Source organism: Rhinolophus sinicus, linkage group LG01 (assembly GCF_036562045.2).
Source record: "Rhinolophus sinicus isolate RSC01 linkage group LG01, ASM3656204v1, whole genome shotgun sequence".
Classification (NCBI taxonomy): domain Eukaryota; kingdom Metazoa; phylum Chordata; class Mammalia; order Chiroptera; family Rhinolophidae; genus Rhinolophus; species Rhinolophus sinicus.
In genome coordinates this window covers 34,936,911-34,964,317 of record NC_133751.1, presented here as the reverse complement: position 1 = coordinate 34,964,317, position 27,407 = coordinate 34,936,911, and the positions used below count along the sequence as shown (strand labels likewise).

Genomic DNA, 27,407 nt, shown 5'->3' with positions numbered 1-27,407 from the left:
ATGAATAATTCTGGTTGGCACAATTGGGGAGACTATACTTGCCAATGAATGACTTCCTTTGGAATACTGTCAGGAGAGCTAAACAAGTGACACACAATCCCGAAGGCAAATTCAGAGAGTAGTTTCAGGGAGACCTGTTAAAAAGTCATCATTAATCAAGGTCATGTGTGGCCCAAGGGCATTTTGGAAGAAAGCCAGGCATTAATGGTTTCAGCTTACCCATTAATGTTGTAAGAAATCTCTACTGATTGTTCTCTTCCCCAGTCTGTGGGTTTAGCTGTTTACAAGGTTGTAGATGGTTCCTGCTGGAAACATTAATCCAGCCCCTCATTTTATAGGTGTGAAACAGTCATTTGTACTAGACAACTTCTGGTACACAAAGGATGTTCAATGAGCTAATATAGATGCTAAAAATAATTAAATTCAAATGTGAATACAATACCTGGAATTTCATTGATTGATTAACTTATTGATTCATTGATTGATTGATTCATTCAATAAACCTTGTCCTTGACAACTACATGCCAGGCCATGTACTAAGTGCTAGTGATACAGAGAAAAAAGGATGGCATAAAGTATATGTCTTTGTGATATTTTTCTTCATGTGTTACATCTACATTGCTCAAAGAGATGCCCAGCCTTTTGTTTAAAGCTTTAAAAATATTGACTTTTCTAATTTTCCAATATTAAAGTGTCGCTTGTGTAATAGAGTATTTAAAAGTTGTCCATAAAAAAACAAAAAATAAAAGTTGTCCATGTCTTCTAAAATCTCAAAATACCAGGTGTAAAGCTTCCTTTTCAACTGTTTTGCTAACGGAGGGAATCGCCTGGGAGTAGCCTCAGAGAGTAACCGCCAATCATTCACTAACATGTGAGTATATCCTGAAGGTCTGGGAAATGAGGTAAAATACTCAGAAAAGTTATGTAGTGCACAACCCTAAAGGACGAATTCTTACAGAAAGACTTTCAGAGCATCCAAAGCTAGTTTTAAACTTGTCTTAATAATACATAAACAGAACTGTAAATACACTGTTGTAATGTGATGATATCCTAATAGGGACAGTAGTAGTGAAGGCTGTTGGCCATACGCACCAAAGTATCACAGATTCTCAGTATTTATATCAGTTATCATATCATATTATATTGTATTATGTTCATTTATATTAAATTATATTTGGGTTCTTTACAGTGTTTCTGTCTTTTCTTTCTTTTTTAGATACCCTATAACACAGCCCTCACAGCTGTTGAAACCACACAAAGCTATTTCTGCATCTTAGCTAAAAACGAATAATCCCAATATCTGAGTGCTCTTTTAGTAAGATGGTTAGGCTCAAGGGATACTGACACCAAGGTGAATAAGGAAGGATATTAACATGACATCAAAACTTGTGAATTTTCATAGGTCAGAGTGGTCAAACATAGGCAACTTCAACCTACTACTTACTCAGCATTTACTTCCAGATGGAAGAGAACTTTCATATACTGTTTTGGTACTTTATGTTCAAACAGTTGTTTCTATGTTTTGAAAAATCATATCTTATATTTCAAAAAATGCATACTAGTTTAGAAATTTGGGAAAAAAACTTACTGTGATTTCCTGTTAGAATTCTTTTCTCTTCACTTTGTTGAGAAATGTTAGAAACTGACAGAAGGAACTAACTGATAAAAACACCAACTTAAATTAGATGGTTTTTTCTTAAAAAGAAAAAAAAAAACACAAAATACTTTTGGCTCACACTTTCTGTACCCTGGGGAAATTAATTTACATACATTACTTTTTAAACAGTCTTTTGCAGGACTACAGACCAGTGTGGAAAGTGAAAGTGTGACAATGTGTCTAAAATAATTTTCCTGCTTTGCTTTTTTAAATTTTTATTACATTTATTGCAGTGACATTGGTTAATAAAATTCTATAAGTTTCAAGTATACAATTCTATAAAACATCATATATATATATATATATATATATATATATATATATATATTGCATTGTGTTCACCTCCCAAAGTCAAATCTCCTTTGTCACCATATATTTGACCCCCTTTACCCATTTCTACCTCCCTCCCTCCTTCTTTTCCCTCTGGTAACCACTAAACTGTTGTTTTTGTCTAGCGTTTTTGTTTATTTGTTTGTTCATTTGTTGCTTTCAATTTCATATCCCACATATAAGTGAAATCATATGGTTCTCGAATTTTTCCATCTGACTTATGTTGCTTGACATGATATTCTCAAGATCCATCCATGTTGTTGCAAATGGCAGTATTTCACCTTTTCTTATGACTGAGTAATATCCCATCGTATATTGTACCACACCTTCTTTAACCATCATTTATCGAAGGACACTCTGGCTCTTTTTATGACTTGGACACCGTGAATAATGCTGCAATGAACATAGGGATACATATATCTTTACAGATAAATGTTTTCAGATTCTTTGGGTAGATACTCAGAAGAGGGATTACTGGGTCATATGGTAATTCTACTAAATTTTTGAGGAACCTCCATACTATTTTCCATAGTGGGTGTACCAATTTACATTTCCACCATACTGCTTTGTTTTTTAATGCTCCTATAAACTAAAAATACAAAATTTCCTGGATATTGATTAATGTATTAATGCTATCCTAAAAATATCCACCTGTTAACTCTACTTATAAATCTGCCACACACATTGTAATAGGGGGATTTCTAAAAGAAACTTTGGTTTCCTCTTCCTGTTTATCACTGTGAATGACTGAAAAAGTCACTTGTAATTTTTATTGCAGGGTGTGGGCGAACAAGTAAAACATAAGTAGATATAAAAAGGCTCTATAAAAGTATCCTGGTTACATTTCCTGGTAATTTTCAGAACCACATTAACGATATAGTAACACCACCTTTAGAAATAGTGTAGAAAGATGAATCAAGGAAATCAACCAATGTTAATATTGGATAGGAACAAAAAAGTTAGGGGAGATTGTGTACTTCTCTCCACAAAGCAAAGATAAAACCACTCTAAATAGTAATCAACCACTCTTATTTTCAGAGATCTCGAGACAAATGGATTTAATTACTTTCTTCTGAATCTCTTCCAAGCTTACCAGTCCTCAGTAATAGTAAATTGTCCCTTATTGTCCTTTATCAAGCTCCTTTCAACAGCTTATGGCTTTTCCCATCACTGGACAGGTAAAATAGGGGATGTTTTATGGATCTTATATTATGAGCATCAGTGCTCACAACTCTAGCACACCATTAAGGCACACTGTTTTCCTTAGTTCACCACTGAAGGGTCTCAGAATAGTCACGGTGAAATGCAGGCAAGGATGTTGGCTTTTTGTTTTGCTATCATGTGGGTTGCTTCTTACAGATCTGAAACATTGAAAGTTAAAGCCACGGGATGTAAAGTACCACATAGGGAAGATAGTCAATGGTAATTGTAATAGCAATGTACCATGTCAGAGGGGTACTAGATTGGGGGGGGGGGTTATCACTTTGTGAGGGGTCTTAATGTCTAATTATTATGCTGTTTTGTACACCTGAAACTAATAAAAAATAAAAAATAAAGTTAAAGCTAGTTGTATCAGAGAAATTTCAGAGAATATACTTATGACTCTAAAATATGTGTATTCTTCCTGAAATAAGGACAGATGAACATGATAAACAGCACCATGGGGTACAATCAGCCAAGATCCAGGTGGTGGGAAATTCCACATGACAACTGATTCAGTTTCAACAAATAAAACATAGAAATAAAGGGCAGTGAGAGTCAGGGAGGCAGAGAGACAGATGGCTTAAAAGAGACTTGAGAGATATATCAACAAATTGCAATGTCTGGACTTTATTTGGATGCTGGTTTAAACAAACAAACTGTAAAAATAATTTATGTTATTATGATACAATTGGGGAGAAAGAGTAGAATAAGTGGAAATTAATACCTTATTCTTAGATAGGAATACTCAGTATCATAAAAATGCCAGTTCTTCCTATATTACTCTATACTTGAATGCAATTTCAATACAAATAACAACTTAAAATACAAGCTATTTTAAATTTCATGTAGAAAAAAATTAAGAAGCAGGAATAACAAGAAAAATTCTAGAGAAAAACAAACAGTGATGTGATACTACAATGCATTAAAAAGCTATAATGATTAGAATAGAATAGTGAAAAAATATAATTTGGTATATGATAAAATTTGGCAGTGAAATCAGTGAGGTAAGATACATCATTCAGTACATGTAAAGAAGATGAATACTTTGTACTTTAAAACAAATAAATTCCAGATGGATCAAACTTTAATCGTGAAAATGAAACTTTAAAATTCCAGGGAGAAATCATGGGAATTTTAAAACATATTCATAAGTCTGTGTGTGTATATTTCATATATACAAATATTTATGTGGGTATATACATATGTGTGTATATATACATATATATGTGTATATATATACATATATATATATTGCATATGTATATCATATAAAACACACACATATAGTGTTGAAATGGAGAAGGCTTAAGTGTAACAAAGACTCAGGAACCATTAAAGAAAAGATTAATAAACGTGATACACAAAATAAAAAATCTGCACAGCAAAACCCATATGAGTAAAGTCAAATGACATGTGACAAACTGAAAAATATTAAATTACAGACTAAAGGATTATTTCCCTACTCTATGGAGAATTTCTATAAATCAATAAAACAAAAAAAATATTATAGAAAAATAGGCAATGGTTATGAATAGTTCACACAAAAAAAGATTTAAAACAGCTCTTAAACACATTAAAAATGGTCAAAGTCAATAATTACTGATTACAGTAAAATTATACTGAGGTACCATTTGCTACATCATTTTGATAAAAGTAATATTAAACCCTAAACTCTTAGTATTATTAGAGAATAACCATAGGCCATTTGCCTTGTGGACAAAAAACAAATGGGAATCAAAAAGCTGTAACCTCTTAGACATGAGAGAATATGCCTTTAATCTCTAGGTTTGGCTCTATGGTTCCATCTCACTTATGCAAAGATGACAATCTCAGATGATTTCTTCTATCCAGAATGCAACTGAAAAAGTAGAACAAGCAAATTCTTTAAGGTTTTTAAACAACCAAAATTAAAAATCCATAAAGAAAGATATTTTGTACTAAAGCTTCTTATACTTAACTCAGAAGAGTATGTCGTGGTCCCTACTCCAAACTCCTTATTTTATTTTATGCAGAATCCAATCTTAACATACATGCTTGTTTTGATTTCCCATTTTTAGCAAATAAAAAAACAAAGAAAAAAGAATCAGAGAAAGGGATTCCTGGAGACAGGCACAGTGATTCTAGGAAGAAGCCACAAAAAATGTTGGTCTTACAAGCAGATGAAAAGCTATCTAGCTCTGTCATAAGGCCTTAAAATGTAGGACCACTTACTACAGGCACATTTCCTGTATCGATTAGGGTATTACAGCAGCACCCAGTGTTGGATATTCATGATGATGCCCTTGAACCATCGCAAAAATATGAATTTACTGTTTGGTAGATTCCAGAGGAATGCATGTAATATACGTTAGATAAACTACCATAAGCCATTTGAAATAAAATACTGGGGCATTTACCAGTATACATTTCAGTTTTCTAGAAAACGAAAACACAAGAAAACAAATTCCTCCTTGGACGCAGCTAACTACATTACTGTAATTTAAAAGACAAATTATAAATTGCTGTTGGTGTCCTTTTGCCTTTAACAAACAAGTCAGATTTTCCAGCCGTCCATAATCCTGAATTGAGTAATATATAACTTACCTTATGATTACTAATTAAGGAATAGTTCTCTGGGTTTAATGACCTTATCGCAAAACATGGCCACATGTCATATTTCAAAATTACTTGACTTGGCATAATTATGTTAACAGAGTGAAATTATGTTTATATTTGAAGCTGCATGGCTTAATAACGGCAGCAGTCAGCACCATCTGTTGATGGCTCTCTGTCTGTAGCAGGAAGGCTCATCTGTGGTCAATTTTCTTTTTGGTTGCGAATCTCTTCACTGTTCCTCACTGTTTAGCCATGAAAATGGATGGCATTTTAAAACTCTTCCAGTGCTTTTTGCAATCAAGCTACTAGGCAACAAAATGTATCCTCACGGGAATGAGTTATTTTAAGATTGAGAATCCAGCATAATTAGGTGGTGTGGGTGGAGCCTCTTAGGGTCATTAATATAAGTAACGTGAGGCCAAAAGTCCTAGATTAAATGGTGTCTGTGAGAGCGTACCTCATTCAGAATGACATGACTTTAAAATATTTTTATAACCTATTTTTAAAAATCGAGACGATAAAACAATTTATCTAAATCAGCACTTCTCAGTGTGAGGTCTGGGGACTTCTGCATCAGAATTTCCTAGCAGGTGGCAAAAATGCAGGTTGGGGCCATATCACCAACCGCTTGAATCAGAAATGCTAGACATGTTGCCTGTATTTTTAAGAGATATTTCGGGTGATTGTTAGATGCAATCAAGTGTGAAAACTAAGTTGGTAGGATACCAATTAGGATGTGCCTGTCAGCAAAACTGAGGTGAAAACAAGGCAGTGACAGTGTGAGAGGAATGGGGAAGTAGAACTAATTACAAACAAGGCTCTTTACAAGCCAGCTCATTCATACTTTTACACTCGAGTGGCTGTGATGTTTCCATTTATTTCTAGGATTATTATTTAATATCTACCTCCTCCCTGGACTGCAAGCCCCACAAGGGCAGGAATCACACCGGTCTCACTCAGGACTACCTGGGACTAGCGTATTGCTTGCCTACTGCGTGAACGACTTAGGTATATTATCTCCACTTACAGATGAGCAAACTGAGACTCGGAGAGGGTAGCTAGCTTAGACCACACGGTTTATGATTAGCAGAGCCAGGCCCCTACCCCGCAACAGCCTTTCTTTGACATGTGCCATTCAATTTGTTTCCAGAGGAGACCAATATCAATATTGCCTGTCAAACACTCAAATCCAAAACAAAAAGACAACAACAAAAAAATCAACCTGTATCGGAGTTTATTTAGAAAATAAAACAATATGTTACTTTAGAATGTGGTAAATATCCTGGGGGCGGGGGGGGGTTGGTGTGGGGAACTGCACAGGGGGATAAGAGAGTGAGGGGGTGAGAAGGAATATTGCAATTTTAAATAAAAAGATTAGGAAGGTTTCAGTGCATAGGTGATTTTTGAGCAAAGGCTTCCAGGAAGATGTAAGCCACTGTTAACTGGGGTCAGAGGCGAGTGATTAGCAAGAGCAGATGCCTGAGGAAGGAGTGAATCTATTTAGGCCAAAGATCAGCAAGCAGGAAGCTGACACACAAGGCAATGGAGAGGGCCAGAAGGAGAGTGGGTGAACGCTTGATCAGAGTGAGTTAAGGAAGAATGGGAAGAGAGGATTCAGAAACTCAGCAAAGACAATTCTTTGGAAGAACAGACATTGGGCAGTAGCTAGATGGAGAAGAGGGTAGTCAAGGGAAGGTTTTCTTCATGTACTTGTTTTTTAAGGTAAAAGGAAAAACAGGATGTTCATTTCCTAGTAGTGATGCTCCAGAAAAGAGGGAGGACTGATAGTTCAGGAAAGAGAGGCATTGTGGAGTGGTGGTGTGAGGAGAGCGGATGAGAACCTATGCACAGATGGGGCGGGAGGAGGGGGTGGCCTTAGATAGTAGCAGACAATTCATCTGTAGAAACAGGAGAATAGGCAAAGTATATGGGTACAAATGCTTTTAGGTGGGGACCTGTGGTAGTGGGAGGCCATGGAAGTTTTTTGATGGATTCCTTTATCTCCATGAATTAGGTTCAAGGTTGTTAGCTGAGAACAAGGCTGGGAGCAGGTACTAGAGAGCCTGTGTTCATAAGAACATTTTCCACTGCATTCTACTGGTAGATATGCACTGTTTGGTATTTCTGCTTAAACATGTGGAAATATCGTATGCACATACTCTTGCCAAAGCAGTGTTACTCATCTTTGGTTAGAATTAACTTTGAAACTACAGTGTACAAGTAATGAGTTTTGAAAAATAAATTAATAGATGGAATACCTTCTCCTCTGCTCCCATTTATACTGCAACTTTATTCGCTCAAATTATTTCATATTCTGAATGTCACTGAGAAATTTAGATCACAGATGTGTACCCCAGAAGTGGGTTTCCAACCGTAATTTAATTGAAAGGGTTATAACTAAGTTTCACCATATGGGACTGTCAGATGTAATCAGTGAAATATAAGTTTTAAAGAAGACATTATTGAGTGTGTGGAAGCACATTTTCTAAGCAATGAGAGCAATCATTTAAGCAACAGAAATCACTCTAATATCATAGTAAATTAGGACATCAGTAGAATATATAAGTGTTAGAGTTAATGTTCTCATAGAATGAGTCATTTTGATTGAAAGAGAATATACCCTTTACAGACAAACATAAGACAGATAATAAAGGTATTACTCACCACTTGCCGCCCTACCACATCAATCAAATCTGTAAGGATAACATGGCTTCAAGTTTTTATACCAATACAATTAATGATACAATTGTAAATTGATACAATTGGGAATTTCGTTTTATTAACATGAGAGAATCTGGCAAATTCCTCAGCCATAAAGTAGAGGCCCACAAAGTTTTTAACCCGGGGTCAATGGTTAAAATGGTTTAATACACTCAAATTGCCATCACTGAACTTTCAGCTTGATATTTGGACTCTTCAAGTCTCTAAGCATTGCAACTTAGGGGCTAGTTTTGCAGTGGACTAACTTTATAACAAAACCAGTGATCCCAAAAGTCTATTATTCTAATGCCTAAAGGCAGGCTCAGAACAAAACATCACACCTGAGTAAACCATGTAAGAGGCACTGTTTTCTACCCCTCTAAGTCAGAGTTCACCTGCCCTAATTGTGCATGAGGAGTAGCTATTGTGCTAGTATTAGATCTTGCTCAAATATTGATGCTTAGATCCCATATTATCCCATATACTACCAAACACTGGCACTCCAAAGATCAAGATACAAGACTACCCACCCCACAGAAAATAATCATCTGGTCTTACTCTCCTTGAACTAGGCTAGAGTTATTTGCAGAGTTGTGATGAATGAATCTTAAATGTTACTGCCTTAAATCCCCATGATGTTGAACTCATCCCCCTTATAGGCAAATCTGAACACACGTGTAAAACCAGTGAAGGAAAGGTAAACTCATTCTGAACTGTGATCTTTGACCAGATTAGATAAATTCAGCAGAGCTGTTCCACTTCAATAACGCCTTGGTTTAAGCAGGTTAAGGGTTGTATGAATAAAGCAGTCAAGAACACACACACACGCACACGCACACGCACACGCACACACACTTTGCAGCCAGGCTACCAGAACTGAGTAATCTGTTGCCAGCTCACGAATTTAGGCTGAGGCAGTATGTTCAAGCAAAGGCCATAGTGTGAGAGGATTGGAGGCCGCATGTCTTCTCTCTGCTCAGCTGCCTTCTGCTGCCCTTGTGCCAGAACAGCATGTGGCACTCAGCGTTCCAAAGGCAGGCGGGCCCATCTCCTCTTGATATTAGGTACCCAGTCAGCGGCTGGCCTTTCTCCTACCAGAATCACTATAACTTTGGTAAGATCCGATTGATGGCACCAAGTAGAGGAATTGATGAGGCGAGATAGCTGGCCCACCGATGTATATGGGCAGCAAGGCTAATTTAAGCTTGCCAGGAAAGCAGAATGTAAGTAGATTCTAAAACAATCTCCAAAGCAGTTCACGTGAAGAAAATAAAGCGTACATTTAAACAGCAGCCTGTAAATGGTCTTTCACTGGTGGACAGGCACCAAATGTTTAGAGAAGTCGTAACAGGGACTGCGAGGACGCTGGGCTTCAAAGCCAATGTTGTTGTACTCTTGCTACCGTTTGCAGAGGCTGCGTTACCATCATTGCTACTTAGAATGACATTCCTAACCCTTGTCTCTTTCCAAACTCACCTCATGGAAGACGCCTCGCCAAAAGTCATTTCCATTATTGTATGCATGGTGCTCAGGGCAGTGTCTTGCCTAGAAGATGCTAAACAAATGTTTGTCACATGAAAGAAAGAAACAGAAATAGCTACATTGATGTAATATAAGTGAAAACTGGATTAAGAGGGAGAAGATTTGAAATGGAGGTCCAATTCTGTCCCTCACTAACTAAATGGTAAATCTTTTCTTCTTGCTGGAATTGTTTTCAAGTCTATAGAATGGGAATAATAATGCCTTCTCCAACTTCCTTGTGAAGTAGTTATGAGACTGCAGGGGTCATAATGAGGAAAATAAAATCTAGCAGAACACCTGGCTCCATACTGGGTAGCCTTGGGCAAATCACCAGCTGGCATCTATATCCTGTGTCAAGTGTGCATCATAAAAACATCCTTATTTCTTAGGCTTCTTTTATCAAGAGTCATTCAAATATCAGAATGTGTGATGACCTTTTTATTTATTTTAAAAAAATTTATATTTTAATTCTGAAATAATTTTAGACTTGCAAAGTGTTTGAAAAACATAGAAACAGTTCCCATATACTCTTTACTCTTTCCTCAAATGTTACATTTTACTTACAACTGATGCAGAATGATCAAAACCAGGAAACTAACATTGACATAATACTATTAACTGTCTACAGACCTTATTCAAGTGTTTCCAACTATTCCAATAATGTCCCTTTTCTTGTCCTGGATTCTATCCAGGGTCCCACATTGCATTTAGTTGTCATATCTCCTGCAATGTTCAAAGTATCTCATGAGTGGATACATTAAGACTATGCAAATATCCTAGTTCTCATCATACTATTGGCCACTAATTTTAACATCCCTTGATTATTCTTGTCTGCAGTTATTAACATGGTGTTTGCCAAATGGTGATTTTTCTGCTTGCATCACTTTTTACATTCATCAATTGGAATTGTACTGTAAGGAAGAGATATCCTTTCTCTCTCATTTATTTATGTATCCAAATTATTTGTATGAGCATGGACTCTTAGGTATTTATTTTATTCTATGGGTTATCGTCATTCCTGTCATTATGTATTTTTCAAATTGCCCTAGATTTGCTATGGCCTTTTTAGATGGTTCAACTCACATAGATCAATGCCTTGCTAAAAATCAATCCATTCCTAGAAATGTCTGTTTGGAGATGGGTATATGAGAAAATAAATAAATAAATAAATAAATAAATAAATAAATAAATAAAATGTATAGCTGAAGAAGGAAAAAAATGTCTGGGGTATCACACACATAGCATACTGGATGCAGATACCAGCAGCTCCAAAAGAAGACAAAGGACCTATAAGGAGATGGAAGCTCAGGATACTGAATACCCTTGCCATTTATACTCTGGCTGGAGATTTGGCCATCTGGTAATTGGCAAGAATTATCCCATCGTCCTTGCCACTTCCTTGCCAAATATCGGTGTTTAGCAATATTTATATTCCTGGTTAATCCGAATATATAACAGCCAGCAAGAAGTATAACTATGAGTTCAATAGCTGTATCTCATGGTGTGTGTGTGTGTGTGTGTGTGTGTGTGTGTGTGTGTGAGAGAGAGAGAGAAAGAGAGAAAGATCATCAGTTTATGCTACTTTAATGACAGAGCTTTTGAAAATACATAAAATCAACCTTGAGTATGATTTGTATAGCACAAATCCCTGTGCAAAAGATAGGTGATCATGTTTGTTTATAAAATCACTTATGAATTCATCACACAGACTCATACTTTGAATGTTTAACATATTCCTAACACTGGGCAAACACCGGATTAGACTAACAAAAACTGTCTTCATTGGTTTTGCAGTTTGGTGGAATGAGGTCTTTTCAAAAAGCTGGCGTGTTCCAGGTAGTCTTAGAAAAAGCTCTGGGATGCATCAGTGAAATGGCAGGGTCGTCTTTGCTCTTTAAGATTCTTTCCAGCACTAAAGTCATTTGATACTGTGATTAATAACTTGATTATTTAAAAATTACTGTTTAATGTGCCTTTTTCTCAAAATAGACTAATGAGTAATAGATGCACTTTTCTCTTTAATAAATCCTGTGTAGCTGTTTAAATACTGAATCTCACAGAGCTGATTCCCTGCGGGTGGAAAACCTCATTTACATAGTCACAGTCACCAACTCTATTTTTCACACAGTGGTTTAGACTCATGACATAATGAAGAGTCAGCTGAGTCTCATAATACATTATTTTTCAAGTCAGAGGAAGACGGTTGAATATTGTAGTTACTTAGTTTTCTTGTCTTCTTTTGATTAATGGAAATCAAATAGCTAATCTAAATAATTGTAGTGGTGGACTAGAAATTTCTTTCACGGCTATGACGGCCATATTAATTACAAGGAGCATATGCTTATCTACATCTTCCAAAATAAGATAGATGACTTATCTTATGACTGATGGCCAGACGTACTTATTTGGAAGTTTAATTCAGAAAACAATTTTAGAAAACCAGCAACACCTAGTAGTATTTTAATAGCTCATAATATAGGCTTGGGGCTTATTAACCTAAACCTAAACCATTTCATTAGTACTAGAACCTCAGGGATTACAGAGAAGAAAAGTGAAAAACATATGAAAACCAAAGTATTTTTTAAACGAGTATTTATGCCATAATATCAAATTCACATTTTAAATTTACAGAAATTTCAAGTAGGAATAGTCAGTGATATTGGTCTGCATTGTACAAATGTCCCAGTACCAAGCACATGCTGTTTATAGTACCCTTTTCCCTAACTTCTTAACCTAAAATAACAGATCTTTTTACAAAGCATAGCTATACCACAATGGACTTATTTGAAGAGGTCTAAGGCGATCATTTTACTTTTTTTAAAAAAGAACTGGTTTTCACTTGTAAATTCATTTTAAAATATTGATTCTACCAAGTAGATTCAAAATTAGGAAGTGCTTCCAAACTCTTATTGTGAAATATATCATGGATTAAAATGTATCACTTTTCCCCCTGCAGATACACTTATGTAGATGTGGAGCTTTATGTGTAATACTTACAGTGAGAGAGAGGACACAGTAGGCTGCTAGGAGAGTTGAAAGACTAAAGTGAAAGTGAGAAAGGGATTGGATTTGTTGACTACGTTCTGGAAATATCAGTTCAGACATCATAATGGCTCACTGAGCTGCCTGAGGCTGCAGGGAAGTTATCAAAGATGTTTGTGAACAGCAGGAAATGAAGAAAAGAAGTAATCCAGGGAGATCAACTAGGTGTCAGTGCTGGTGGGAATCCAGGAAGCAAGCAGCTCCTCGGCTGCAGAGGACAGAGACAAGACCAGTTTAACCCTGAACTCCATGGGTGGGCACGCAGACTAGTAATGAAAGACTGAGAAATCCTGACGTGGAAGAAAACTAAGGCATTTAGCTGATCAAATCCGGAAGCCCTATAGAGTAACAGCCTGCAAATGAGTTATGCTGTAAGTGAACAACTAACTGATGAGGGTGTGGCCAATTAACTTCCCTTCTTGAATGTCGCTCTATCAGAAGTGGTTTTACTTCCAATGGGTTTCTCTGATTAGTGACTTTCCTAGTATGTCCCAAAGATGTGTAAATTCAGATTTTACACTGTGGATTTCCTTAAAGCCAGGTCGTAAACCTTAATGTTATTCTATGGTGACATTTAAAATATTCAAATTTGAACAGTCTCCATATACTATAGAAAGCAGAGCTTCATGCTAGAAACTGCAACTTACGAAAATATATGCCCCATAGAAGCAGGGCACTTAGAATTGCTTAAATATTTCAATTGCATGAACGATCCAAATGCTTGTAAGTATTTTACAATTATAGACCAGCAGAGGGCTTTAAGAAGTACTTTCATCTATTCCAGTTGTTGAATTTGTGTCTCTGTAGCCTAAGGTCTGGCTGTAGTGTGTGGTTCTATTGGTTGATGGATTCTCACTTCTATTTCTGGGATTTGCAGACATCCTGTGATGATTCTAACCCTCATCCTTTTTTCCCTTCTGGATTTCATGCCTAATTAACTGATATAAAAATGATTGCAGAGCTCACAAATTCTTAAACCGAGGTAAAACAAAGGTAAATGTGGCATAACTGAGTCTCTTCCAACCACAGTCATCGGGACTATAACTATTTCCCTTGAGAAAGGAGCCTGAAGTAACATTAATACATGATTTGGGAGAGTCAGAAATCTATCGCACCATTTCTTTTTTTTAAGTTATGGGCTAGCAACTGTATTTAGAATTAAATCCAAGGTAATACACCTAGAGAAACACTCTGCAAGCACACATTATGATATTTCTTACCAACAGCAGACAGTAGCATCACTGTATAATCATTGCAGGTTCTTTTATATATATGTATATAAAATATATATACATATAAAATATGCACACGTTTACATTTATAATAATAATAATAATAATTATTATTATTATTGGCTAACCATTGAAAGTCCTCTGGTGTAGAGCCTTCATTTATCAGCTATTATTCTGGTGACACTGGTTCTAGGCAAGATTTAGATATGGTTCTTAATTTTTGCCTCAGCACACTTGCGTAATATATTTAAAAATAGCCCTGGAGTAGGCAATGGAGGAGATAGACAAGTTTAAGTAGTTTGCAAGAAGCTGCAGAGGTTATTCTAATGCACCCACCTCACTGCCCCCCATTCTCAATCTTCATGGGGTCCCAGGGCTTTTGAAAATCACTGGTACAAAAAAAAAAAAGAATCAAAATCAGGTTTTGAAAAAGGCACTAGATTTTCTGGCATTTATTGACTACCTGCTATATACTAAGCATTTTCTGTGTTTTCTTTTATTAAATCCTGCACCATATCATGAGAAAGGAACTTTGCAAAAGAGGAAACAAGAAGTTCATTCACTCAACAAATATTTATTAAGTATCTACTATTTACCAGACACTTTTTTAGGTGTTAGTGATACAGCGGTGAACAAAACAGACAAAGCATCTACTTTCAAAAGCTTACAATCTTAGGGCTCGGACAAATTGAGTTAACTCACCCAAAATGAAGATGAGGTTTGAGAGCAGCCTGTGTTCTACGTACTGTATACCACTTCTAGAGGCCCCTCATCATCATATCATCTTCTGAACAATCTGGTTTTCTTCAAGCACCAACATCCAAGATCGACTGTCACTTCAGGTACAACATCTACTAGGAACTGGGCCCTGGACACAGTGAGGAGCACAGCAGACAAGGGCCCGGCCTTACGGAGCTTAAGCAGCCAAATAAACAACACACACATGCATTTAATTGTAAATTGTGTTAAGTGCAATTAAAAAAGAGTGATGTGCTCTCTGAAAGAGTCATGGGGGCCTACTCTAGATTGGGGTGAGGGATCAGTATCAGGAAAGGCCTCTCTGAGCAAGGGTCATTTATGCTGACAGTTGAAGGATAAATGAGTTGAGGAGAGAAGCAGTACTCCAGATAGAAGGGAAAATGAAGGCCGGGAAGCAGGAAAGAGCTTTAACAATGTGAGGTGCTGAAAGAAATCAGTGACTAAAAGGGAAAGAGGAGGCTGGCTTAAGTAGGTAGGGGGCAGATCACATAGGGCTTTGGAGGCAGAAAGGATGTTGCATTTTCTTCTAAATACAGAACATTTAACAAGGTATTTATGGAAAGGGTTGTAGGGAATCTAGAGCAGAAGCCTAAGAACAAATTAGGTGGTCACTGCAACAATCTAGGTGAAAGGAGATAGTAGCTAGATTAAGGTGGTTGCAATGGAGATAGAAAAGAGTAAAGAGATTATTCTGGATATCCTTATTTAAGAGAGACTGAACAGGATACAGGTAATGCAAAGGAAGGATGAGTCATGATGACGCCCAGGTCTCTCCTGGACCATCTGTGTGGGTGGAAGTGCCCTTCACTGCAATGGAGAAGGATGGAGCGAGAACAGAGAAGGATGGGAGATGAAGTCAGGAATTTTGTTTTGGATAGGTAAATCTGAGAAGCCTATGAGACATCTACTTGGGAAGTTAAGGAAGTAGTTTGATAAGCAAGATTAGAGTTCAGAGTAAAGGTCTGGGATAAAGATACATTTGGGAGTGCTCAGCACATTTTAGACTATCTGGATGGATGAGATTTCCTGGGGAGTGTGGAGAAGAGACAGACTATGACCAAGCTCTGGGAAATTCCAATACCTGCCAGACTTAAGAAGATGAAGAGAGAAAATGATCATCCACGTGAGCACAGGGTCTGGCAGACAACAGACAGAATGTACGTATGTTTATTACTAACATAGCAACTATATTTTAGTTTCTTTTGGAAAACAGTTTCCCAGTTTGGAACAAATACCCTGTAGGATGGAATAGCTGACATACGATGTTGAACCATGTGAATTGTCCTTTTTTCTTTTTTTTTTTTTTTGTAGGTCAACAATAGTCAAATGTGGGCAATTTCATAAAGTTCACCCTAACATAAACACAATTTGGAACAAAATCCATTTATATCGTGAGACAGTATACAGTTCTACTACAATGTTGTTCTTTTGTACATGAGGAGTAATCTTTTGCTAACACTAGAGACTTGTTTTACAAAAGATGTTAAAACAAATCATACATGGTAATGCTGCATACCACTTACCAATCAATTAGTTTTACCCTGGCAGTCAAGCTGACAGCTTGAAAATGTCATTGCTAACTTATCACCATATTCTGACTGTTGATAACCCCAATACTATTCCATGATTATCATTCAGCAGGGTAAACCCATGCACATTTCACACATCTCGACTTTTCCGTCTGGCTTTAAACTTTTTTTCTGATTTCCTACTTACTCCTGTGCAGCCATCCTGTTCTTATTTCCCCATGCAAAACTGTGCTGCTGAAGTATTTCATAGAGCTTCTTAAACTCAACCTGGAAAAGCCTACATAATGCATAACCAGTCACATCTCTAAAGTAAACATATCACCATTAACAATGATTATTTTAGACGTTCGGATAGATACGCATATGTAAGTATACATAGAAAAACTTTGGTTTTCTTAATTTCTCTGAAAATAAGTCACCCTGGCTGAGTGTTTGCCAATAGCTGTGAATTTACTATTTAAGCACCTAACTTTTCTTAGACGATTTGCATAAAACTTACAGAAAATATATAATACACTTTCTTTTTATTCAGAAAACTGGAAATGTAACTATTTCTCTTCTTTGTCATATCTGAACATCATCATTCTAAACTTACTAGTCTTCACCCATCCGACTAATACCTATTGAATATTGTCCCAGGGCATATGAGTATGTGACACTGGACTTCACTGAGGTATCAAGATATGTACGAGGTGTGATTGAAAAATACGGTGAATGTTTAATTAAAAAAAAAAACAAATGTGCATTACAGTAAAAGACACATTGCCATGAATCCCCATCAAAATACTCCCCCTTCCTTCGAACACACTTATCCCATCTTCCTTGCCACTTTCTGAAGCAGTTCTGGACGTCCTATTTTGTGAGTATCCTTAGTTATGCTGCGGTAGCTGCCTCAATGTCCTGAATTGATTCAAAATGTTTACCTTTCATGGTCATTTTGACTTTGGGGAAGAGCGAGAACTTGCATGGTGCCAGATCCCATGAATAAAGTGGATAAGGACACACCATAATGCTTTTATTTGCTGCAAATTGCTGTATACCAGCAGTGATGTGTGACATGGAGCATTGTCATGATAGACGATGAAGTAGACACTCACAAAAGAAGACTTCCAGAACTGCATCAGAAAGTGGCAGGAATGGTGGGATAAGTGTGTTTGAAGCGAAGGGGGGGGGGGTATTTTGATGGGGATTCATGGCACTGTGTCTTTTATTGTAATAAATTATTTTTACTTAAATATTCACCGTATTTTTCAATCATACCTCATATATTTCAGAAAACCATACTTTTTTGTTTCCATTGTTTTCCCTCCTTCATTTATATTAAGAAGGTATATCAGTAAATCATTGTTAATTTGTCTAAACGTACAAATTAAACCTTGTTAAGCAGTAAATTAAACAGTTTATTAAAAGTAAATCGAATGCTCTGAATAAGGGATTAAGGTACTGCGGGACGAATAAAGTGGATTTTACAGCAAGAAATTTGGCTGGATTGGGAAGCTTAGGTTCTAAGGTATGCTTTGGTGGGAATTTTGGATCCATTTGATCAATAAGATCTTCCTGTTACAGGTTTTCATTTCCAAGTTATTCTAAAAGGAAGAAGAAAACATAAAATATTAGCTGGTACAGTATTATACTGAAAGTGAAACTGGGTTTATGGTTTTAAGTTGTCAGCCATATAAGCAAATGAGTGCCTTTACTTGCATAAAAATAGCAATTATTTCTAGTTTGTAATATATGGTTAACGATTCTCAGTGATGGATTATTCATGCTAGTTAGCTAGCTGAACGTTATGTTCAGTAAGCGCAGTAAGCATAATCAATATGTTTTGTGGTAGTTAAGAAGCGGGTATCAACTCCAAAACTAAAATTTTCCAACATAAAAGGAAAATGATATGAGAGTAACAAAAATTTTAAGACTGAAAATAAAGGAAATGAGATAGTATTTTAACTAAGGTTGACTTCCTTAATCTAAAAGCAAGGTTAGAATTTTTACATGGTGATGTATCAACATCTCAATGAACCATTACTTTTTATAATATGAAGCAAACTGAAGCAGATGAATAGAATCCTTTTAAGACAAACACATTTAAATGCTTCAGCTGATTTTTAATTATTACTTTCTAAAGGTTTCTGAACTTATTTTTTATTGTGGTAAAACACCAACATTTTTTCCATCTTAACCATTTTAAGTGTACACAATTGTTACTTTTTGAACTACTACAATGATTTAGTCTTCTATGGCTCACTCACAACTTTCTTAAGTCATTCTTCCTTAACCATCTCCCTTAACCTCATCCTGGGGGGTCACAAACTGAAATGCCTACAGAGGCCACGGTGGTAAGGTAAATGGCCCCAACTAGCTCAATACTCGTGTAAGACAATAGAGAAAGTTGGTAATTGTGGAACACTGGCATTTAAAAACAGTAACACACACACACACACACACACACACACACACACACTATTACCTGTGGGCTGACTTCTGCCTTGTTTTATAATACCTGTGCTGTAGCTAACAAGGAAAAACTGTCGATTATGTGTCTCAAGTCTTCCTTGAATCTATATTATCATTGGTACCGTATCTGGGCCACTGTCTTAACCTCTGTTTCTTCCTGAGTCGATTTTTGTCCTTTCCTTATTCTTCACTTGTATGTTTATTTTCTTGTTTCCCTTGAATCCAGATCTGATACCAAGGACCATATTTTCTTTTTCAGATTGTTTTATGTATTTTAATTCTATACAACCAGTACAGATAGGCTCCTGGCTATTAGATCTTTACCAATACAAATTGCCTTTTTGACCAGATTCAAGTTTTCTTGCCTTCAATTGTCTTATCTGAAAGACAAAGATACAGCTACCCTATATTTTTAAATTGATTTTTGTCTATTATTGCTTTGCCATCCTTTTACTTCCAACTGGTATGTTTTGTTTAGCTCTGTCTCTTTAAAAAATGAAATAATTTGATTTTGTTTCCACACAGCATGGCAGTTTCTATCTTTCAATAAAGGACTATATTTTTTGGTAATTGTGATAAATTCATTTAGCATTTTGTCATGCTTCTTGTTTATTCTTTTTCTTTTTGCATTGATCTTAAATATAGATTTTCCTTTCTTCTTAAATATATATTTTCTGTGAATATGAAGAATAAAACAATATCAACTAACTGACTCTACAATTTGCAAAATAAGGCATTTAAATATGCTTTCTTATACATCCTGTCCTGTGTTTTTGAAGTGATCTGGGGTATTTGATCCAGATATATATTTTTTCTACCAAAAGTCATTATATATTATAATCATTTTTTAATTTTTCTTACTTTTTATTTTTTTCAATTTATTGGGGGTGACAATTGTTAGTGAAATTACATAGATTTCAGGTGTACAATTCTGTATTACATCATCTATAAATCCTGTTGTGTGTTCACCACCCAGAGTCAGTTCTCCTTCCAGCACCATATATTTGATCCCCCTTACCCTCATCTCTCACCCTCCACCTCCCTTACCCTCTGGGAACCACTAAACTATTGTCTCTGTCTATGAGTTTTTGTTTCTCATCTGTTTGTCTTGTTCTTTTGTTGCTTTTGGTTTATATACCACATATCAGTGAAATCATTTGGTTCTCTGCTTATTCTGTCTGACTTATTTCGCTTAGCATCATACTCTCAAGATCCATCCATGTTGTCACAAATGTTCCTATATCATCTATTACTGCTGAATAGTATTCCATTGTGTATATATACCACAACTTCTTTATCCATTCACCTATCCAAGAACATTTTGGTTGTTTCCATGTCTTGGCCACCGTAAACAAAGCTGCAATGAACATTGGAGCACGCGTGTCTTTATGTATAAATGTTTTCAGATTTTTTGGGTAGATACCCAGGAGAGGGATTGCTGGGTCATATGGTAATTCTATTCGTAATTTTTTGAGGAACCTCCACACTGCCTTCCATAACGGCTGCACCAGTCTGCATTCCCACCAACAGTGTATGAGAGTTCCTTTTTCTCCACAGCCTCTCCACCACTTGTTACTATTTGTCTTGTTGATGATAGCCATTCTGACTGGGGTGAGGTGATATCTCATTGTGGTTTTTATTTGCATTTCTCTGATGATTAGTGATGTTGAGCATTTTTTCATGTCTATTTGCCATTTGTATGTCCTCTTTGGAGAAATGTCTCTTCAGGTCCTCTGCCCATTTTTCAATTGGGTTGTTTTTTGTTGTTGAGTTTCATGAGTTCCTTGTATATTATGGATATTAGCACCTTATTGGAGGCACTTTGCAAAAACCCTCTCCCATTCAGTTGGTTGCCTCTTTATTTTGTCGATGGTTTCTTTTGTTGTGCAGAAGCTTTTAAGTTGCATATAGTCCCATTCGTTTACTTTAGCTTTTACTTCCATTGCCTTTGGAGTCAAATTCATAAAATGCTCTTTGAACCCAAGGTCCATAAGTTTAGTACCTATGTTTTCTTCTATGCAGTTTATTGTGTCAGGTCTTATGCTTAAGTCTTTGATCCATTTTGAATTAATTTTGGTACATGGTGACAGATAGCAGTCCAGTTTCATTCTTTTGCATGTGGCTATCCAATTCTCCCAGCACCATTTATTGAAGAGGCTGTCTTTCCTCCATTGTATGTTTTTAGCTTCTTTGTCAAAAATTATCTGTCCATATTTATGTGGTTTTATTTCTGGGTTCTCAATTCTATTCCATTGGTCTATGTGTCTGTTTTTCTGCCAATACCATGCTGTTTTGATTATTGTAGCCCTGTAGTACAAGCTAAAGTCAGGGAGTGTGATACCTCCAGTATTGTTCTTTTTTCTTAAGATTGCTTTGGCTATTCAGGGTCTTTTGTGGTTCCAAACAAATCTGATGATTTTTTGTTCTATTTCTTTAAAAAATGCCATTGGGATTTTGATGGGGATTGCATTAAATCTGTATATTGCTTTGGGTAATATGGCCATTTTAACTATGTTGATTCTTCCAATCCATGAGCACGGAATGTCTTTCCATTTCTTTGTGTCTTCTTCAATTTCTTTCAAAAATGTCTTATAGTTTTCAGCATATAGGTCCTTCACATCCTTGGTTAAGTTTATTCCTAGGTATTTTATTCTTTTTGCTGCAATTGCAAAAGGAATTGTTTTTTGTATTTCTTTTTCAGAGATTTCATTGTTAGTATATAGGAATGCAATGGACTTTTGTATGTTGATTTTGTAGCCAGCAACTTTATTGTATTCGTTGATTATTTCTAATAGTTTTTTGGTGGAGTCTTTAGGGTTTTCTATATATAGCATCATGTCATCTGCAAAGAGTGATAATTTAACTTCGTCATTCCCAATTTGGATGCCTTTTATTTCTTTCTCTTGCCTGATTGCTCTGCCAAGGACTTCCAACACTATGTTGAAAAGCAGAGGTGATAGGGGACATCCCTGTCGTGTTCCTGAACGTAGAGCAAAGGGCTTCAGTTTTTCACCATTAATTATGAGATTAGCAGAGGGCTTGTCATATATGGCCTTTATTATGTTAAGGTATTTTCCTTCTATACCTATTTTATTAAGTGTTTTAATCATAAATGGATGTTGTATCTTGTCAAATGCTTTTTATGCATCAATTGATATAATCATATGATTTTTGTCCTTTATTTTGTTTATGTGATGTATCACATTGATGGATTTGGATGTTGAACCATCCTTGTGCCCCGGGATGAACCCCACTTGGTCGTGATGAATAATCTTTTTAATGCATTGTTGTATTCGATTTGCTAGAATTTTGTTTAGGATTTTTGCATCTGTATTCATCAGAGATATTGGTCTGTAGTTTTCTTTTTTGTGTTGTCCTTACCAGGTTTTGGTATCAGGGTAATGTTGGCCTCATAAAATGAGTTAGGAGTACTGTCTCTTCTTCAATTTTTGTAGAAGAGTTTGAGCAGGATTGGTATTAGATCCTCTTTGAAGGTTTGGTAGAATTCACTAGTGAAGCCATCTGGTCCCGGACTTTTGCTTTTGGGAAGGTTTTGGATGACTGATTCAATTTCATTACTGGTGATCGGTCTGTTTAGATTTTCCAGTTCTTCATGGTTCAGCCTTGGAAGGCTATATGTTTCTAAGGACTTGTCCATTTCTTCTAGGTTGTTGAATTTGGTGGCATATAGTCCTTCATAGTATTCTTGGATGATCCTTTGTATTTCTGTGGTGTCCATGGTAACTTACCTTTTTCCTTTCTGATTTTGTTAATTAGTGTCTTCTCTCTTTTTATCTTAGCGAGTCTAGCCAAGGGTTTTTCAATTTGGTTAATCTTTTCACAGCACCAGCTCTTTGTCACATTAATTTTTTTCTATTGTCTTTTTTTCTCTATTTCATTTAGTTCTGCTCTGATTTTTGTTATTTCCTTTCTTCTGCTGACCTTGGGTTTCACTTGTTCTTCTTTTTCTAGTTCTTTAAGGTGTAACATGAGGTTATTTATTTAGCATTTTTCTTGTCTCTTGAGATAGGCCTGTAATGATATAAATTTCCCTCTTAAAACTGTTTTGCTGCATCCCGAAAATTTTGATAGGATGTATTTTCATTGTCATTTGTTTCTATGTGTCTTTTGATCTCTCCTCTAATTTCTTCTTTGACCCAGTCGTTCTTTAAAAGTATGTTGTTTAATCTCCATGTATTTGTGTTTTTTCCTGCTTTCTTTTTGCAGTTGATATCCAATTTCAAAGCCTTGGGATCAGAGAATATGCTTGGTATGATTTCAATCTTCTTAAATTTGCTGAGGCTGATTTTATGTCCCAATATATGGTCTATCCTTGAGAATGTTCCATGTACACTAGAAAAGAATGTATAGTCTGATGTTTTAGGATGAAGTGCTCTATAAATGTCAATTATGTCCATTTCATCTAATGTGTCATTTAGGGCTGCTATTTCATTATTTTCTGTTTGGATGATCTATCCATAGCTGTCAATGATGTATTTAAGTCCCCTAGTATAATTGTGTTTTGGTCAATTTCTCCCTTTAGTTCTGTTAGTAGTTGCTTGGTATATTTCAGTGCTCCCTGATTGGGGGCATAAATATTGATGACTGTTATGTCTTCTTGTTGTATAGTCCCCTTCATCATTATGAAATGTCCATCTTTGTCTCTTGTTATCTTTTTCACCCTGAAGTCTGTTTCATCTGATATCATTATGGCTACACCTGATTTTCTCTGGGTACCATTTGCTTGAAGTGTCAATTTCCACCCTTTCACTTTGAGTCTATGCTTGTCCTTGTAGCTGAGGTGTGTTTCTTGGAGACAGCATATGGTTGGGTTTAGGTTTTTGATCCAATCTGCTACACTGTGCCTTTTTATTGGTTAGTTCAGTCCATTTACATTTAGGGTGATTATTGATATGTGAGGATTTCCTGTCATTCTATCTTTAGTTTTCTGGTAAGGCTGTGTCTCCATTGTTTCTTTGCCTTTTTGTTGTTGTCTATTATTTCTGAATGGTGGTATTCTATGATGTTTCCCTCTGTTTCTTCTTTTATTACAGTATATATTTCAGTTCTGGATTTTTTTGAGTGGTTACCCTTAAGTTTATGTAAAAGAAAGTTTGATATTTAGAGTATTCCATTTTCTTCAGCACGCTTACTTTCTCCATTCCCATATTCGGTTCAGGCCTTTACTCTCCCCTTTTTATGTTTTGGTTGCCACAAATTGTCCCTGTTGATGGTGGTCGAATAGCCTCCTTTAGTATTTCTTGTAGTGCAGGTTGTGTATTAGAAAATTCCCTCAGCTTCTGTATGTCTGGAAAGGTCTTTATTCCTCCTTCATATCTAAAGGATATCTTTGCTGGATATATTATTCTTGGCTCATGATTTCTCTCTTTCAATAGTTTGAATATTTGGTTCCACTCCCTCCTGGCTTGTAGAGTTTCTGCTGAAAAATCTGATGATAATCTAATGGGCTTTCCTTTGTAAGTTACCGTCTTCTTTTCCCTGGCTGCCTTGAGGATTCTTTCTTTGTCGTTAATTTTAGACAGCTTCAATACAATGTGCCTTGGAGAAGGCCTGTTGGGATTGAGGTAATTAGGTGTTCTATTTGCTTCTTGGATTCGAGGATCCAGTTCTGTCCACAAGTTTGGGAAGTTCTCATCGACAATTTGTTTGAATATATTCTCTGTTCCCTTCTCTCTTTCTTCTCCTTCTTGTATGCCCATTATTCTTATATTGCTCTTTCTGATGGAGTCAGAAAGTTCTTGTAGAGTTCTTTTATTTCTTTTAAGGCTCAAGTCTCTTTCTTCTTCCATCTGTGTAATTTCCAGGTTTCTATTTGATGTCACGATTCTTTCCTTCCTCTGGTCAACTCTACTACCTAAGCTGGTTATTTCATTTTAATTTCTTCTATTGAGTTCTTAATCTCCAGAAATTCTATTTGGTTCTTTTTAAAAATTTCAATCTCTTTCGTAAAATGCTCATGTTGTTCTTTGATTGTGTTTCTGAGTTCATTAAACTGCCTCTCTGTGTTTTCTTGCATCTCGTTGATTTTTTTCCGAACTGCAATCTTGAATTCTCTGTCATTTAAGTCACATATTTCCATATCTTTAAGTTCCTTTTCTGGAGACTTTTCGTTTTCTTTCTGAGCTGTCTTGTTGCCTTGGTTATTAATGGCAATTACTGATTTATTATTTCTCTTCCTAGACATCTACAGGAGTGGCTTCTGCAACAGGTTGATAGGAAGAGGTCTTTCTTTTGTTTTCCAGTACTTGTTGGTAGAATGTTTTATTTTCTCTCCGACTGTAGCCTGTTTTTCTCTCTCACATGGTAGTGCTATGTTTTCTCTTCACTATTCCAGCTTCTCACACAATGGGGGGATTCCTTGGGAGACAGGCTTCGCCTGGGTCACAGGGCGCAGTGTCCATGTGGGTATGCAGAGAGCTTTTGAAGTTCCAAAGCTCTTCCTGCACCAGATTCAGAGCCAGTATCTTTCAGCAGTTCTGTTTACTCCTGGAGGTATCCACCCAGATAGGTGGGGCCAGGGGCGGGGTGAGTTGTGAGACTTGGCCCAGAGCAATGGCAGCGACCACCACCATAGCCGGCCCCGCCTCCACAGCTCCCTCCCCTTTGCCAGAACCAGCTGCTCTGCGCATCTGTGTGTCCGAGGTCCACAGTTCTCAGAACAGCAAATATTCTGTTCTTTTGATCTGACACTGCCACTGTTCCACTTCTAGCACCGGGCAGGTGGGGGTGGGGCGAGCTCTGGGAGGGTAGGGAGGGGGCGGCTAGTCTCAGCTCCTAAGGCTTCCGTTCTCTGCTCGGCAGTGAGGGCTTAAACCACCATTTTCAGCCTTCTTCCCTCAGTCTTTTCTCTGAGGTCTCTGCCGTGTTGGGTTCAGCCATGTTATATGCTGTCCCCTCAGTCCTGTGGGCCATAAATGGAGCCCTAGCAGTCCGAGTTCTTCCCTCTCCCGCAGCCATGGTAGTTCTGGGATGCAGCGAGTTCGGAGCACTGAGCTAGGTCTGTGTCCTGTGCACGCGCAGCTCTGTCTCCTCACTTCTCTCTTCCCTCCTCCCCTGTTCTCGCAATTCACCCACCTTTAGGTGAATTCAGTAGTGGGCCTCTTCGTCTTGACTGTCTGCTGTGCAGGCAGTCCTTTGTGGAGTTATTGTTGTTCGATTAGTTGTAAATTCCAGGGGAGCTTTACAGAGTCTCACCTCACACCACCATTTTGATGACGTCTCCCATATTATAATTATTTTTAACATATTGTTTTAAAACAAAGTAGCAGGAACTATTTAAATGTCATTTGTTTCATTGTTTTATAATCCCAATCTTGAATTTTTGATTCTGATTATCTGGCCATCAAAGTATGCAATTGTTGATGTTGGTGCCACTGTGTGTCCTTGTGTGATTGAGAAGATTTTTCTTTTATCCTCATGCACACTGAATCATACTTTGGCTGGATAAGCTATTTTGAATCATAAACGTATTCCATTGCAATTGTATATTCATTGTTCCATTACCTACTATCATTAAATGCTGCAAAAGAGATGTCTGATGACAAGCTGATATTTCCACTCTTTTATTTGTATCTGTTTGGAATTGTTTAGGTTCTCTCCCCACCCCACCCCCACCCCCCACACAGCCCTTTCAGTAATTAAAAAAAAAAAAAACTTGAACAAAGTGTGGCTAGATCTAGGTCTGTTCATGAACTTTTGTGTTTTGAGACCAACTAGCACATAATGAGAATATTTCCTTCTATTTCACTTCTATCTGCTAGCCTAGGTTACTTATAATTTAATCTTGCATAACTCTACCCTGTTTTTTGGTGTTTTTTTTCATTTTCTATTCACTTATACTTTTAAATTCTACAATTTAGTGTTTTTTAATATATTCATAAAGCTATACAATCATCACCACTATGTAATTTTGGGACATTTCATTACCCCAGAAAGAAACCCCATAACCATTAGCAGTCACTCCCCATTCTCCCAATCTCTTAGGACTAATCTACTTTGTCTTTATAGATTTACCTATGCTGGGTATTTTATATGAAATCTGGCCTGCTATGTCTAGCTTTTTTTGTGTAGCATGTTTTCAAGTCATCCATTTTGTAGCATCTATCAGTTCTTCATTTAAGATCAATTAATATTCCATTGTATGGCCATACAACATTGTGTTTACCTATTCATTCACTGATAGACATGGGGATGTTTCTGGGTTTCGGCATTTTGAATAATGCTGTTATGAACATTGGTGTACAAGTTCTGGTGTGAACGTATATTTTCAAATCTATTAGGCATATGCCTTACAGTGGAATTTCTGGGTCATATGCTAACCATATGGTTAACATTTTGAGGACTAGCCAAATCGTTTTTCAGTGT

General features: G+C 36.6%; 1 protein-coding gene and 1 long non-coding RNA gene across 5 annotated transcripts in view; both read right to left on the bottom strand.

Moving 5' to 3' along the window:
* SERPINI1 (serpin family I member 1) overlaps positions 1 to 27,407 on the bottom strand; it is a 74,406-nt gene that overhangs the window by 36,382 nt on the left and 10,617 nt on the right. The gene's annotated exons all lie outside the window — the stretch shown is intronic.
* LOC141570550 (uncharacterized) lies at positions 8,460 to 17,719 on the bottom strand. The gene is made up of 3 exons (XR_012494669.1): positions 14,983 to 17,719; positions 14,617 to 14,669; positions 8,460 to 10,040 (listed from the first exon to the last, which is right to left on the bottom strand). It is a non-coding gene; the product is annotated as an uncharacterized LOC141570550 (long non-coding RNA).